We start from the raw sequence: 13,663 nt of genomic DNA on the forward strand, positions 1-13,663 counted from the left end.
TCCACGCATCATTCCACATCTCATTCCGCACGTCATTCCACACATCACTCCGCACGTCATTCCATTCATCATTCCACACATCATTCCACACAGCATTCCACACATCATTGCACACCTCATTCCACACGTCATTCCACACATCATTCCACACATCATTCCATACATCATTCCACACCTCATTCCACACCTCATTCCACCCATCATTCCACATATCATTCCACACATCATTCCACACAGCATTCTAAATATCATTCCACGCATCATTCCACATCTCATTCCGCACGTCATTCCACACATCATTCCGCACGTCATTCCATTCATCACTCCACACATCATTCCACACAGCATTCCACACATCATTGCACAACTCATTCCACACAACATTCCACACATCATTCCACACATTATTCCACACATCATTCCACACCTCATTCCACCCATCATTCCACATATCATTCCACACATCATTCCACACATCATTCTACACCTCATTCCACGCTTCATTCCAAACTTCATTCCACACATCATTCCACAACATTCCTCAACATTCCACACATCATTCCACACATCAGTCCACACCTCATTCCACACATCCTTCCAAACATCATTCCACACCTCATTTCACACATCATTCCTCACCTCATTCCACATATCATTCCAAACACCATTCAATACATCATTCCACACATCATTCCACACATCATTCCACACATCATTCCACGTATCATTGAACGCAACATTGCACACATCATTCCACACATCATTCCAAATATCATTCCACACCTCATTCCACATATCATTCCACGGATCCTTCCACATCTCATTCCACACATCATTCCATACATCATTCCGCACGTCATTCCATACATCATTCCACACATCATCCCACACAGCATTCCACACATCATTCCACACAGCATTCCACACATCATTCCACACCTCATTCCACACATCATTCCACACATCATTCCACACATCATTCCACACATCATTGCAGATATCATTCCACACATCATTACACACTTCATTCCACAAAACATTCCACACCTCTCTGACACATCATTCCACACATCATTCCACACATAATTCAATACATCATACCACACCTCATACCACATAACATTCCACGCATCCTTCCACACATCATTCCACACATCATTCCAAACATCATTCCACACGTCATTCCACACCTCATTCCACACATCTTTCCACATATCATTCCAAACATCATTCCACACCTCATTCCACACCTCATTCCACCATTACACCCATCATTCCACACATCATTCCACACATCATTCCACACCTCATTCCACATCTCATTCCACACCTCATTCCGCACATCATTCCACACATCATTCCACACATCATGCAAACAACATTCCAAACATCATTCCACACCTCATTCCACGTAACATTCCACACATTATTCCAAACTTCATTTCACACATCATTCCTCACCTCAGTCCACACATCATTCCACATCATTCAATACATCATTCAATACATCATTCCACATATCATTCCACACATCATTCCACATATCATTCCACACATCATTCCACACATCAATCCACACATCATTCCACAAGCATTCCACACAGCATTCCACACATCATTCCACACATCATTGCACACATCATTCCACACAGCATTCCAAATATCATTCCACGCATCATTCCACATCTCATTCCGCACGTCATTCCACACATCATTCCGCACCACATTCCACCCATCATTCCACATATCATTGACACATCATTCCACACATCATTCCACACCTTATTCCACGCATCATTCCAAACATCATTCCACACAACATTCCACAACATTCCTCAACATTCCACACATCATTCCACACATCAGTCCACACCTCATTCTACACATCATTCCAAACATCATTCCACACCTCATTTCACACATCATTCCTCACCTCATGCCACACATTATTCCACACATCATTCAATACATCATTCCACATATCATTCCACACATCATTCCACACATCATTCCACATAACATTGAACACAACATTGCACACATCATTACACACATCATTCCAAATATCATTCAACACCTCATTCCACATATCATTCCACGGATCATTCCACATCTCATTCCACACATCATTCCACACATCATTCCGCACGTCATTCTTTACATCATTCCACACATCATTCCACACAGCATTCCACACATCATTCCACACAGCATACCACACATCATTCCACACATCATTCCACACATCATTCCACACAGCATTCCACACTTCATTCCACACCTCATTCCACACGTCATTCCACATATCATTCCACGCATCATTCCACACATCATTCCACACATCATTCCAAACATCATTCCACACCTCATTCCATACATCATTCCACATATCATTCCAAAGATCATTCCACACCTCATTCCACACGTCATTCCACACCTCATTACACCCATCATTCCACACACCATTCCACACATCATTCCACACCTCATTCCACACCTCATTCCACACCTCATTCCGCACATCATTCCACACATCACTCCAAACATCATTCCACACCTCATTCCACATAACATTCCACACATCATTCCAAACTTCATTTCACACATCATTCCTCACCTCATTCCACACATCATTCCACACATCATTCAATACATCATTCAATATATCATTCCACATATCATTCCACACATCATTCCACACATCAGTCCACACATCATTCCACACATCAATCCACACATCATTCCACAAGCATTCCACACCGCATTCCACACATCATTCCACACATTATTGCACGCATCATTCCACACAGCATTCTAAATATCATTCCACGCATCTTTCCACATCTCATTCCGCACGTCATTCCACACATCATTCCGCACGTCATTCCTTTCATCATTCCACACATCATTCCACACAGCATTCCACACATCATTGCACACCTCATTCCACACATCAATCCACACATCATTCCACACATCATTCCACACATCATTCCACACCTCATTCCACCCATCATTCCACATATCATTCCACACATCATTCCACACAGCATTCTACACCACATTCCACGCTTCATTCCAAACTTCATTCCACACATCATTCCACACCTCATTCCACACATCATTCCACACATCATTCCACACATCATTCCACACATCATTGCAGATATCATTCCACACATCATTACACACTTCATTCCACAAAACATTCCACACCTCACTGACACATCATTCCACACCTCATTCCACACATAATTCAATACATCATACCACACCTCATACCACATAACATTCCACGCATCCTTCCACACATCATTCCACACATCATTCCAAACATCATTCCACACGTCATTCCACACCTCATTCCACACATCTTTCCACATATCATTCCAAACATCATTCCACACCTCATTCCACACCTCATTCCACCATTACACCCATCATTCCACACATCATTCCACACATCATTCCACACCTCATTCCACATCTCATTCCACACCTCATTCCGCACATCATTCCACACATCATTCCACACATCACGCAAACAACATTCCAAACATCATTCCACACCTCATTCCACGTAACATTCCACACATTATTCCAAACTTCATTTCACACATCATTCCTCACCTCAGTCCACACATCATTCCACATCATTCAATACATCATTCAATACATCATTCCACATATCATTCCACACATCATTCCACATATCATTCCACACATCATTCCACACATCAATCCACACATCATTCCACAAGCATTCCACACAGCATTCCACACATCATTCCACACATCATTGCACACATCATTCCACACAGCATTCCAAATATCATTCCACGCATCATTCCACATCTCATTCCGCACGTCATTCCACACATCATTCCGCACCACATTCCACCCATCATTCCACATATCATTGACACATCATTCCACACATCATTCCACACCTTATTCCACGCATCATTCCAAACATCATTCCACACAACATTCCACAACATTCCTCAACATTCCACACATCATTCCACACATCAGTCCACACCTCATTCTACACATCATTCCAAACATCATTCCACACCTCATTTCACACATCATTCCTCACCTCATGCCACACATTATTCCACACATCATTCAATACATCATTCCACATATCATTCCACACATCATTCCACACATCATTCCACATAACATTGAACACAACATTGCACACATCATTACACACATCATTCCAAATATCATTCAACACCTCATTCCACATATCATTCCACGGATCATTCCACATCTCATTCCACACATCATTCCACACATCATTCCGCACGTCATTCCATACATCATTCCACACATCATTCCACACAGCATTCCACACATCATTCCACACAGCATTCCACACATCATTCCACACATCATTCCACACATCATTCCACACAGCATTCCACACTTCATTCCACACCTCATTCCACACGTCATTCCACATATCATTCCACGCATCATTCCACACATCATTCCACACATCACTCCAAACATCATTCCACACCTCATTCCACATAACATTCCACACATCATTCCAAACTTCATTTCACACATCATTCCTCACCTCATTCCACACATCATTCCACACATCATTCAATACATCATTCAATATATCATTCCACATATCATTCCACACATCATTCCACACATCAGTCCACACATCATTCCACACATCAATCCACACATCATTCCACAAGCATTCCACACCGCATTCCACACATCATTCCACACATTATTGCACGCATCATTCCACACAGCATTCTAAATATCATTCCACGCATCTTTCCACATCTCATTCCGCACGTCATTCCACACATCATTCCGCACGTCATTCCTTTCATCATTCCACACATCATTCCACACAGCATTCCACACATCATTGCACACCTCATTCCACACATCAATCCACACATCATTCCACACATCATTCCACACATCATTCCACACCTCATTCCACCCATCATTCCACATATCATTCCACACATCATTCCACACAGCATTCTACACCACATTCCACGCTTCATTCCAAACTTCATTCCACACATCATTCCACACCTCATTCCACACATCATTCCACACATCATTCCACACATCATTCCACACATCATTGCAGATATCATTCCACACATCATTACACACTTCATTCCACAAAACATTCCACACCTCACTGACACATCATTCCACACCTCATTCCACACATAATTCAATACATCATACCACACCTCATACCACATAACATTCCACGCATCCTTCCACACATCATTCCACACATCATTCCAAACATCATTCCACACGTCATTCCACACCTCATTCCACACATCTTTCCACATATCATTCCAAACATCATTCCACACCTCATTCCACACCTCATTCCACCATTACACCCATCATTCCACACATCATTCCACACATCATTCCACACCTCATTCCACATCTCATTCCACACCTCATTCCGCACATCATTCCACACATCATTCCACACATCACGCAAACAACATTCCAAACATCATTCCACACCTCATTCCACGTAACATTCCACACATTATTCCAAACTTCATTTCACACATCATTCCTCACCTCAGTCCACACATCATTCCACATCATTCAATACATCATTCAATACATCATTCCACATATCATTCCACACATCATTCCACATTTCATTCCACACATCATTCCACACATCAATCCACACATCATTCCACAAGCATTCCACACAGCATTCCACACATCATTCCACACATCATTGCACACATCATTCCACACAGCATTCCAAATATCATTCCACGCATCATTCCACATCTCATTCCGCACGTCATTCCACACATCATTCCGCACCACATTCCACCCATCATTCCACATATCATTGACACATCATTCCACACATCATTCCACACCTTATTCCACGCATCATTCCAAACATCATTCCACACAACATTCCACAACATTCCTCAACATTCCACACATCATTCCACACATCAGTCCACACCTCATTCTACACATCATTCCAAACATCATTCCACACCTCATTTCACACATCATTCCTCACCTCATGCCACACATTATTCCACACATCATTCAATACATCATTCCACATATCATTCCACACATCATTCCACACATCATTCCACATAACATTGAACACAACATTGCACACATCATTACACACATCATTCCAAATATCATTCAACACCTCATTCCACATATCATTCCACGGATCATTCCACATCTCATTCCACACATCATTCCACACATCATTCCGCAAGTCATTCCATACATCATTCCACACATCATTCCACACAGCATTCCACACATCATTCCACACAGCATTCCACACATCATTCCACACGTCATTCCACACATCATTCCACACAGCATTCCACACTTCATTCCACACCTCATTCCACACGTCATTCCACATATCATTCCACGCATCATTCCACACATCATTCCACACATCATTCCAAACATCATTCCACACCTCATTCCATACATCATTCCACATATCATTCCAAAGATCATTCCACACCTCATTCCACACGTCATTCCACACCTCATTACACCCATCATTCCACACACCATTCCACACATCATTCCACACCTCATTCCACACCTCATTCCACACCTCATTCCGCACATCATTCCACACATCACTCCAAACATCATTCCACACATCATTCCACACATCATTCCATACATCATTCCACACCTCATTCCACACCTCATTCCACCCATCATTCCACATATCATTCCACACATCATTCCACACAGCATTCTAAATATCATTCCACGCATCATTCCACATCTCATTCCGCACGTCATTCCACACATCATTCCGCACGTCATTCCATTCATCACTCCACACATCATTCCACACAGCATTCCACACATCATTGCACAACTCATTCCACACAACATTCCACACATCATTCCACACATTATTCCACACATCATTCCACACCTCATTCCACCCATCATTCCACATATCATTCCACACATCATTCCACACATCATTCTACACCTCATTCCACGCTTCATTCCAAACTTCATTCCACACATCATTCCACAACATTCCTCAACATTCCACACATCATTCCACACATCAGTCCACACCTCATTCCACACATCCTTCCAAACATCATTCCACACCTCATTTCACACATCATTCCTCACCTCATTCCACATATCATTCCAAACACCATTCAATACATCATTCCACACATCATTCCACACATCATTCCACACATCATTCCACGTATCATTGAACGCAACATTGCACACATCATTCCACACATCATTCCAAATATCATTCCACACCTCATTCCACATATCATTCCACGGATCCTTCCACATCTCATTCCACACATCATTCCATACATCATTCCGCACGTCATTCCATACATCATTCCACACATCATCCCACACAGCATTCCACACATCATTCCACACAGCATTCCACACATCATTCCACACCTCATTCCACACATCATTCCACACATCATTCCACACATCATTCCACACATCATTGCAGATATCATTCCACACATCATTACACACTTCATTCCACAAAACATTCCACACCTCTCTGACACATCATTCCACACATCATTCCACACATAATTCAATACATCATACCACACCTCATACCACATAACATTCCACGCATCCTTCCACACATCATTCCACACATCATTCCAAACATCATTCCACACGTCATTCCACACCTCATTCCACACATCTTTCCACATATCATTCCAAACATCATTCCACACCTCATTCCACACCTCATTCCACCATTACACCCATCATTCCACACATCATTCCACACATCATTCCACACCTCATTCCACATCTCATTCCACACCTCATTCCGCACATCATTCCACACATCATTCCACACATCATGCAAACAACATTCCAAACATCATTCCACACCTCATTCCACGTAACATTCCACACATTATTCCAAACTTCATTTCACACATCATTCCTCACCTCAGTCCACACATCATTCCACATCATTCAATACATCATTCAATACATCATTCCACATATCATTCCACACATCATTCCACATATCATTCCACACATCATTCCACACATCAATCCACACATCATTCCACAAGCATTCCACACAGCATTCCACACATCATTCCACACATCATTGCACACATCATTCCACACAGCATTCCAAATATCATTCCACGCATCATTCCACATCTCATTCCGCACGTCATTCCACACATCATTCCGCACCACATTCCACCCATCATTCCACATATCATTGACACATCATTCCACACATCATTCCACACCTTATTCCACGCATCATTCCAAACATCATTCCACACAACATTCCACAACATTCCTCAACATTCCACACATCATTCCACACATCAGTCCACACCTCATTCTACACATCATTCCAAACATCATTCCACACCTCATTTCACACATCATTCCTCACCTCATGCCACACATTATTCCACACATCATTCAATACATCATTCCACATATCATTCCACACATCATTCCACACATCATTCCACATAACATTGAACACAACATTGCACACATCATTACACACATCATTCCAAATATCATTCAACACCTCATTCCACATATCATTCCACGGATCATTCCACATCTCATTCCACACATCATTCCACACATCATTCCGCACGTCATTCTTTACATCATTCCACACATCATTCCACACAGCATTCCACACATCATTCCACACAGCATACCACACATCATTCCACACATCATTCCACACATCATTCCACACAGCATTCCACACTTCATTCCACACCTCATTCCACACGTCATTCCACATATCATTCCACGCATCATTCCACACATCATTCCACACATCATTCCAAACATCATTCCACACCTCATTCCATACATCATTCCACATATCATTCCAAAGATCATTCCACACCTCATTCCACACGTCATTCCACACCTCATTACACCCATCATTCCACACACCATTCCACACATCATTCCACACCTCATTCCACACCTCATTCCACACCTCATTCCGCACATCATTCCACACATCACTCCAAACATCATTCCACACCTCATTCCACATAACATTCCACACATCATTCCAAACTTCATTTCACACATCATTCCTCACCTCATTCCACACATCATTCCACACATCATTCAATACATCATTCAATATATCATTCCACATATCATTCCACACATCATTCCACACATCAGTCCACACATCATTCCACACATCAATCCACACATCATTCCACAAGCATTCCACACCGCATTCCACACATCATTCCACACATTATTGCACGCATCATTCCACACAGCATTCTAAATATCATTCCACGCATCTTTCCACATCTCATTCCGCACGTCATTCCACACATCATTCCGCACGTCATTCCTTTCATCATTCCACACATCATTCCACACAGCATTCCACACATCATTGCACACCTCATTCCACACATCAATCCACACATCATTCCACACATCATTCCACACATCATTCCACACCTCATTCCACCCATCATTCCACATATCATTCCACACATCATTCCACACAGCATTCTACACCACATTCCACGCTTCATTCCAAACTTCATTCCACACATCATTCCACACCTCATTCCACACATCATTCCACACATCATTCCACACATCATTCCACACATCATTGCAGATATCATTCCACACATCATTACACACTTCATTCCACAAAACATTCCACACCTCACTGACACATCATTCCACACCTCATTCCACACATAATTCAATACATCATACCACACCTCATACCACATAACATTCCACGCATCCTTCCACACATCATTCCACACATCATTCCAAACATCATTCCACACGTCATTCCACACCTCATTCCACACATCTTTCCACATATCATTCCAAACATCATTCCACACCTCATTCCACACCTCATTCCACCATTACACCCATCATTCCACACATCATTCCACACATCATTCCACACCTCATTCCACATCTCATTCCACACCTCATTCCGCACATCATTCCACACATCATTCCACACATCACGCAAACAACATTCCAAACATCATTCCACACCTCATTCCACGTAACATTCCACACATTATTCCAAACTTCATTTCACACATCATTCCTCACCTCAGTCCACACATCATTCCACATCATTCAATACATCATTCAATACATCATTCCACATATCATTCCACACATCATTCCACATATCATTCCACACATCATTCCACACATCAATCCACACATCATTCCACAAGCATTCCACACAGCATTCCACACATCATTCCACACATCATTGCACACATCATTCCACACAGCATTCCAAATATCATTCCACGCATCATTCCACATCTCATTCCGCACGTCATTCCACACATCATTCCGCACCACATTCCACCCATCATTCCACATATCATTGACACATCATTCCACACATCATTCCACACCTTATTCCACGCATCATTCCAAACATCATTCCACACAACATTCCACAACATTCCTCAACATTCCACACATCATTCCACACATCAGTCCACACCTCATTCTACACATCATTCCAAACATCATTCCACACCTCATTTCACACATCATTCCTCACCTCATGCCACACATTATTCCACACATCATTCAATACATCATTCCACATATCATTCCACACATCATTCCACACATCATTCCACATAACATTGAACACAACATTGCACACATCATTACACACATCATTCCAAATATCATTCAACACCTCATTCCACATATCATTCCACGGATCATTCCACATCTCATTCCACACATCATTCCACACATCATTCCGCACGTCATTCCATACATCATTCCACACATCATTCCACACAGCATTCCACACATCATTCCACACAGCATTCCACACATCATTCCACACATCATTCCACACATCATTCCACACAGCATTCCACACTTCATTCCACACCTCATTCCACACGTCATTCCACATATCATTCCACGCATCATTCCACACATCATTCCACACATCACTCCAAACATCATTCCACACCTCATTCCACATAACATTCCACACATCATTCCAAACTTCATTTCACACATCATTCCTCACCTCATTCCACACATCATTCCACACATCATTCAATACATCATTCAATATATCATTCCACATATCATTCCACACATCATTCCACACATCAGTCCACACATCATTCCACACATCAATCCACACATCATTCCACAAGCATTCCACACCGCATTCCACACATCATTCCACACATTATTGCACGCATCATTCCACACAGCATTCTAAATATCATTCCACGCATCTTTCCACATCTCATTCCGCACGTCATTCCACACATCATTCCGCACGTCATTCCTTTCATCATTCCACACATCATTCCACACAGCATTCCACACATCATTGCACACCTCATTCCACACATCAATCCACACATCATTCCACACATCATTCCACACATCATTCCACACCTCATTCCACCCATCATTCCACATATCATTCCACACATCATTCCACACAGCATTCTACACCACATTCCACGCTTCATTCCAAACTTCATTCCACACATCATTCCACACCTCATTCCACACATCATTCCACACATCATTCCACACATCATTCCACACATCATTGCAGATATCATTCCACACATCATTACACACTTCATTCCACAAAACATTCCACACCTCACTGACACATCATTCCACACCTCATTCCACACATAATTCAATACATCATACCACACCTCATACCACATAACATTCCACGCATCCTTCCACACATCATTCCACACATCATTCCAAACATCATTCCACACGTCATTCCACACCTCATTCCACACATCTTTCCACATATCATTCCAAACATCATTCCACACCTCATTCCACACCTCATTCCACCATTACACCCATCATTCCACACATCATTCCACACATCATTCCACACCTCATTCCACATCTCATTCCACACCTCATTCCGCACATCATTCCACACATCATTCCACACATCACGCAAACAACATTCCAAACATCATTCCACACCTCATTCCACGTAACATTCCACACATTATTCCAAACTTCATTTCACACATCATTCCTCACCTCAGTCCACACATCATTCCACATCATTCAATACATCATTCAATACATCATTCCACATATCATTCCACACATCATTCCACATTTCATTCCACACATCATTCCACACATCAATCCACACATCATTCCACAAGCATTCCACACAGCATTCCACACATCATTCCACACATCATTGCACACATCATTCCACACAGCATTCCAAATATCATTCCACGCATCATTCCACATCTCATTCCGCACGTCATTCCACACATCATTCCGCACCACATTCCACCCATCATTCCACATATCATTGACACATCATTCCACACATCATTCCACACCTTATTCCACGCATCATTCCAAACATCATTCCACACAACATTCCACAACATTCCTCAACATTCCACACATCATTCCACACATCAGTCCACACCTCATTCTACACATCATTCCAAACATCATTCCACACCTCATTTCACACATCATTCCTCACCTCATGCCACACATTATTCCACACATCATTCAATACATCATTCCACATATCATTCCACACATCATTCCACACATCATTCCACATAACATTGAACACAACATTGCACACATCATTACACACATCATTCCAAATATCATTCAACAACCTCATTCCACATATCATTCCACGGATCATTCCACATCTCATTCCACACATCATTCCACACATCATTCCGCAAGTCATTCCATACATCATTCCACACATCATTCCACACAGCATTCCACACATCATTCCACACAGCATTCCACACATCATTCCACACGTCATTCCACACATCATTCCACACAGCATTCCACACTTCATTCCACACCTCATTCCACACGTCATTCCACATATCATTCCACGCATCATTCCACACATCATTCCACACATCATTCCAAACATCATTCCACACCTCATTCCATACATCATTCCACATATCATTCCAAAGATCATTCCACACCTCATTCCACACGTCATTCCACACCTCATTACACCCATCATTCCACACACCATTCCACACATCATTCCACACCTCATTCCACACCTCATTCCACACCTCATTCCGCACATCATTCCACACATCACTCCAAACATCATTCCACACCTCATTCCACATAACATTCCACACATCATTCCAAACTTCATTTCACACATCATTCCTCACCTCATTCCACACATCATTCCACACATCATTCAATACATCATTCAATATATCATTCCACATATCATTCCACACATCATTCCACACATCAGTCCACACATCATTCCACACATCAACCCACACATCATTCCACAAGCATTCCACACCGCATTCCACACATCATTCCACACATTATTGCACACATCATTCCACACAGCATTCTAGATATCATTCCACGCATCTTTCCACATCTCATTCCGCACGTCATTCCACACATCATTCCGCACGTCATTCCTTTCATCATTCCACACATCATTCCACACAGCATTCCACACATCATTGCACACCTCATTCCACAC

Source organism: Pristiophorus japonicus, unplaced genomic scaffold (genome assembly GCF_044704955.1).
Source record: "Pristiophorus japonicus isolate sPriJap1 unplaced genomic scaffold, sPriJap1.hap1 HAP1_SCAFFOLD_46, whole genome shotgun sequence".
In the NCBI taxonomy this organism is placed as follows: Eukaryota; Metazoa; Chordata; class Chondrichthyes; family Pristiophoridae; genus Pristiophorus; species Pristiophorus japonicus.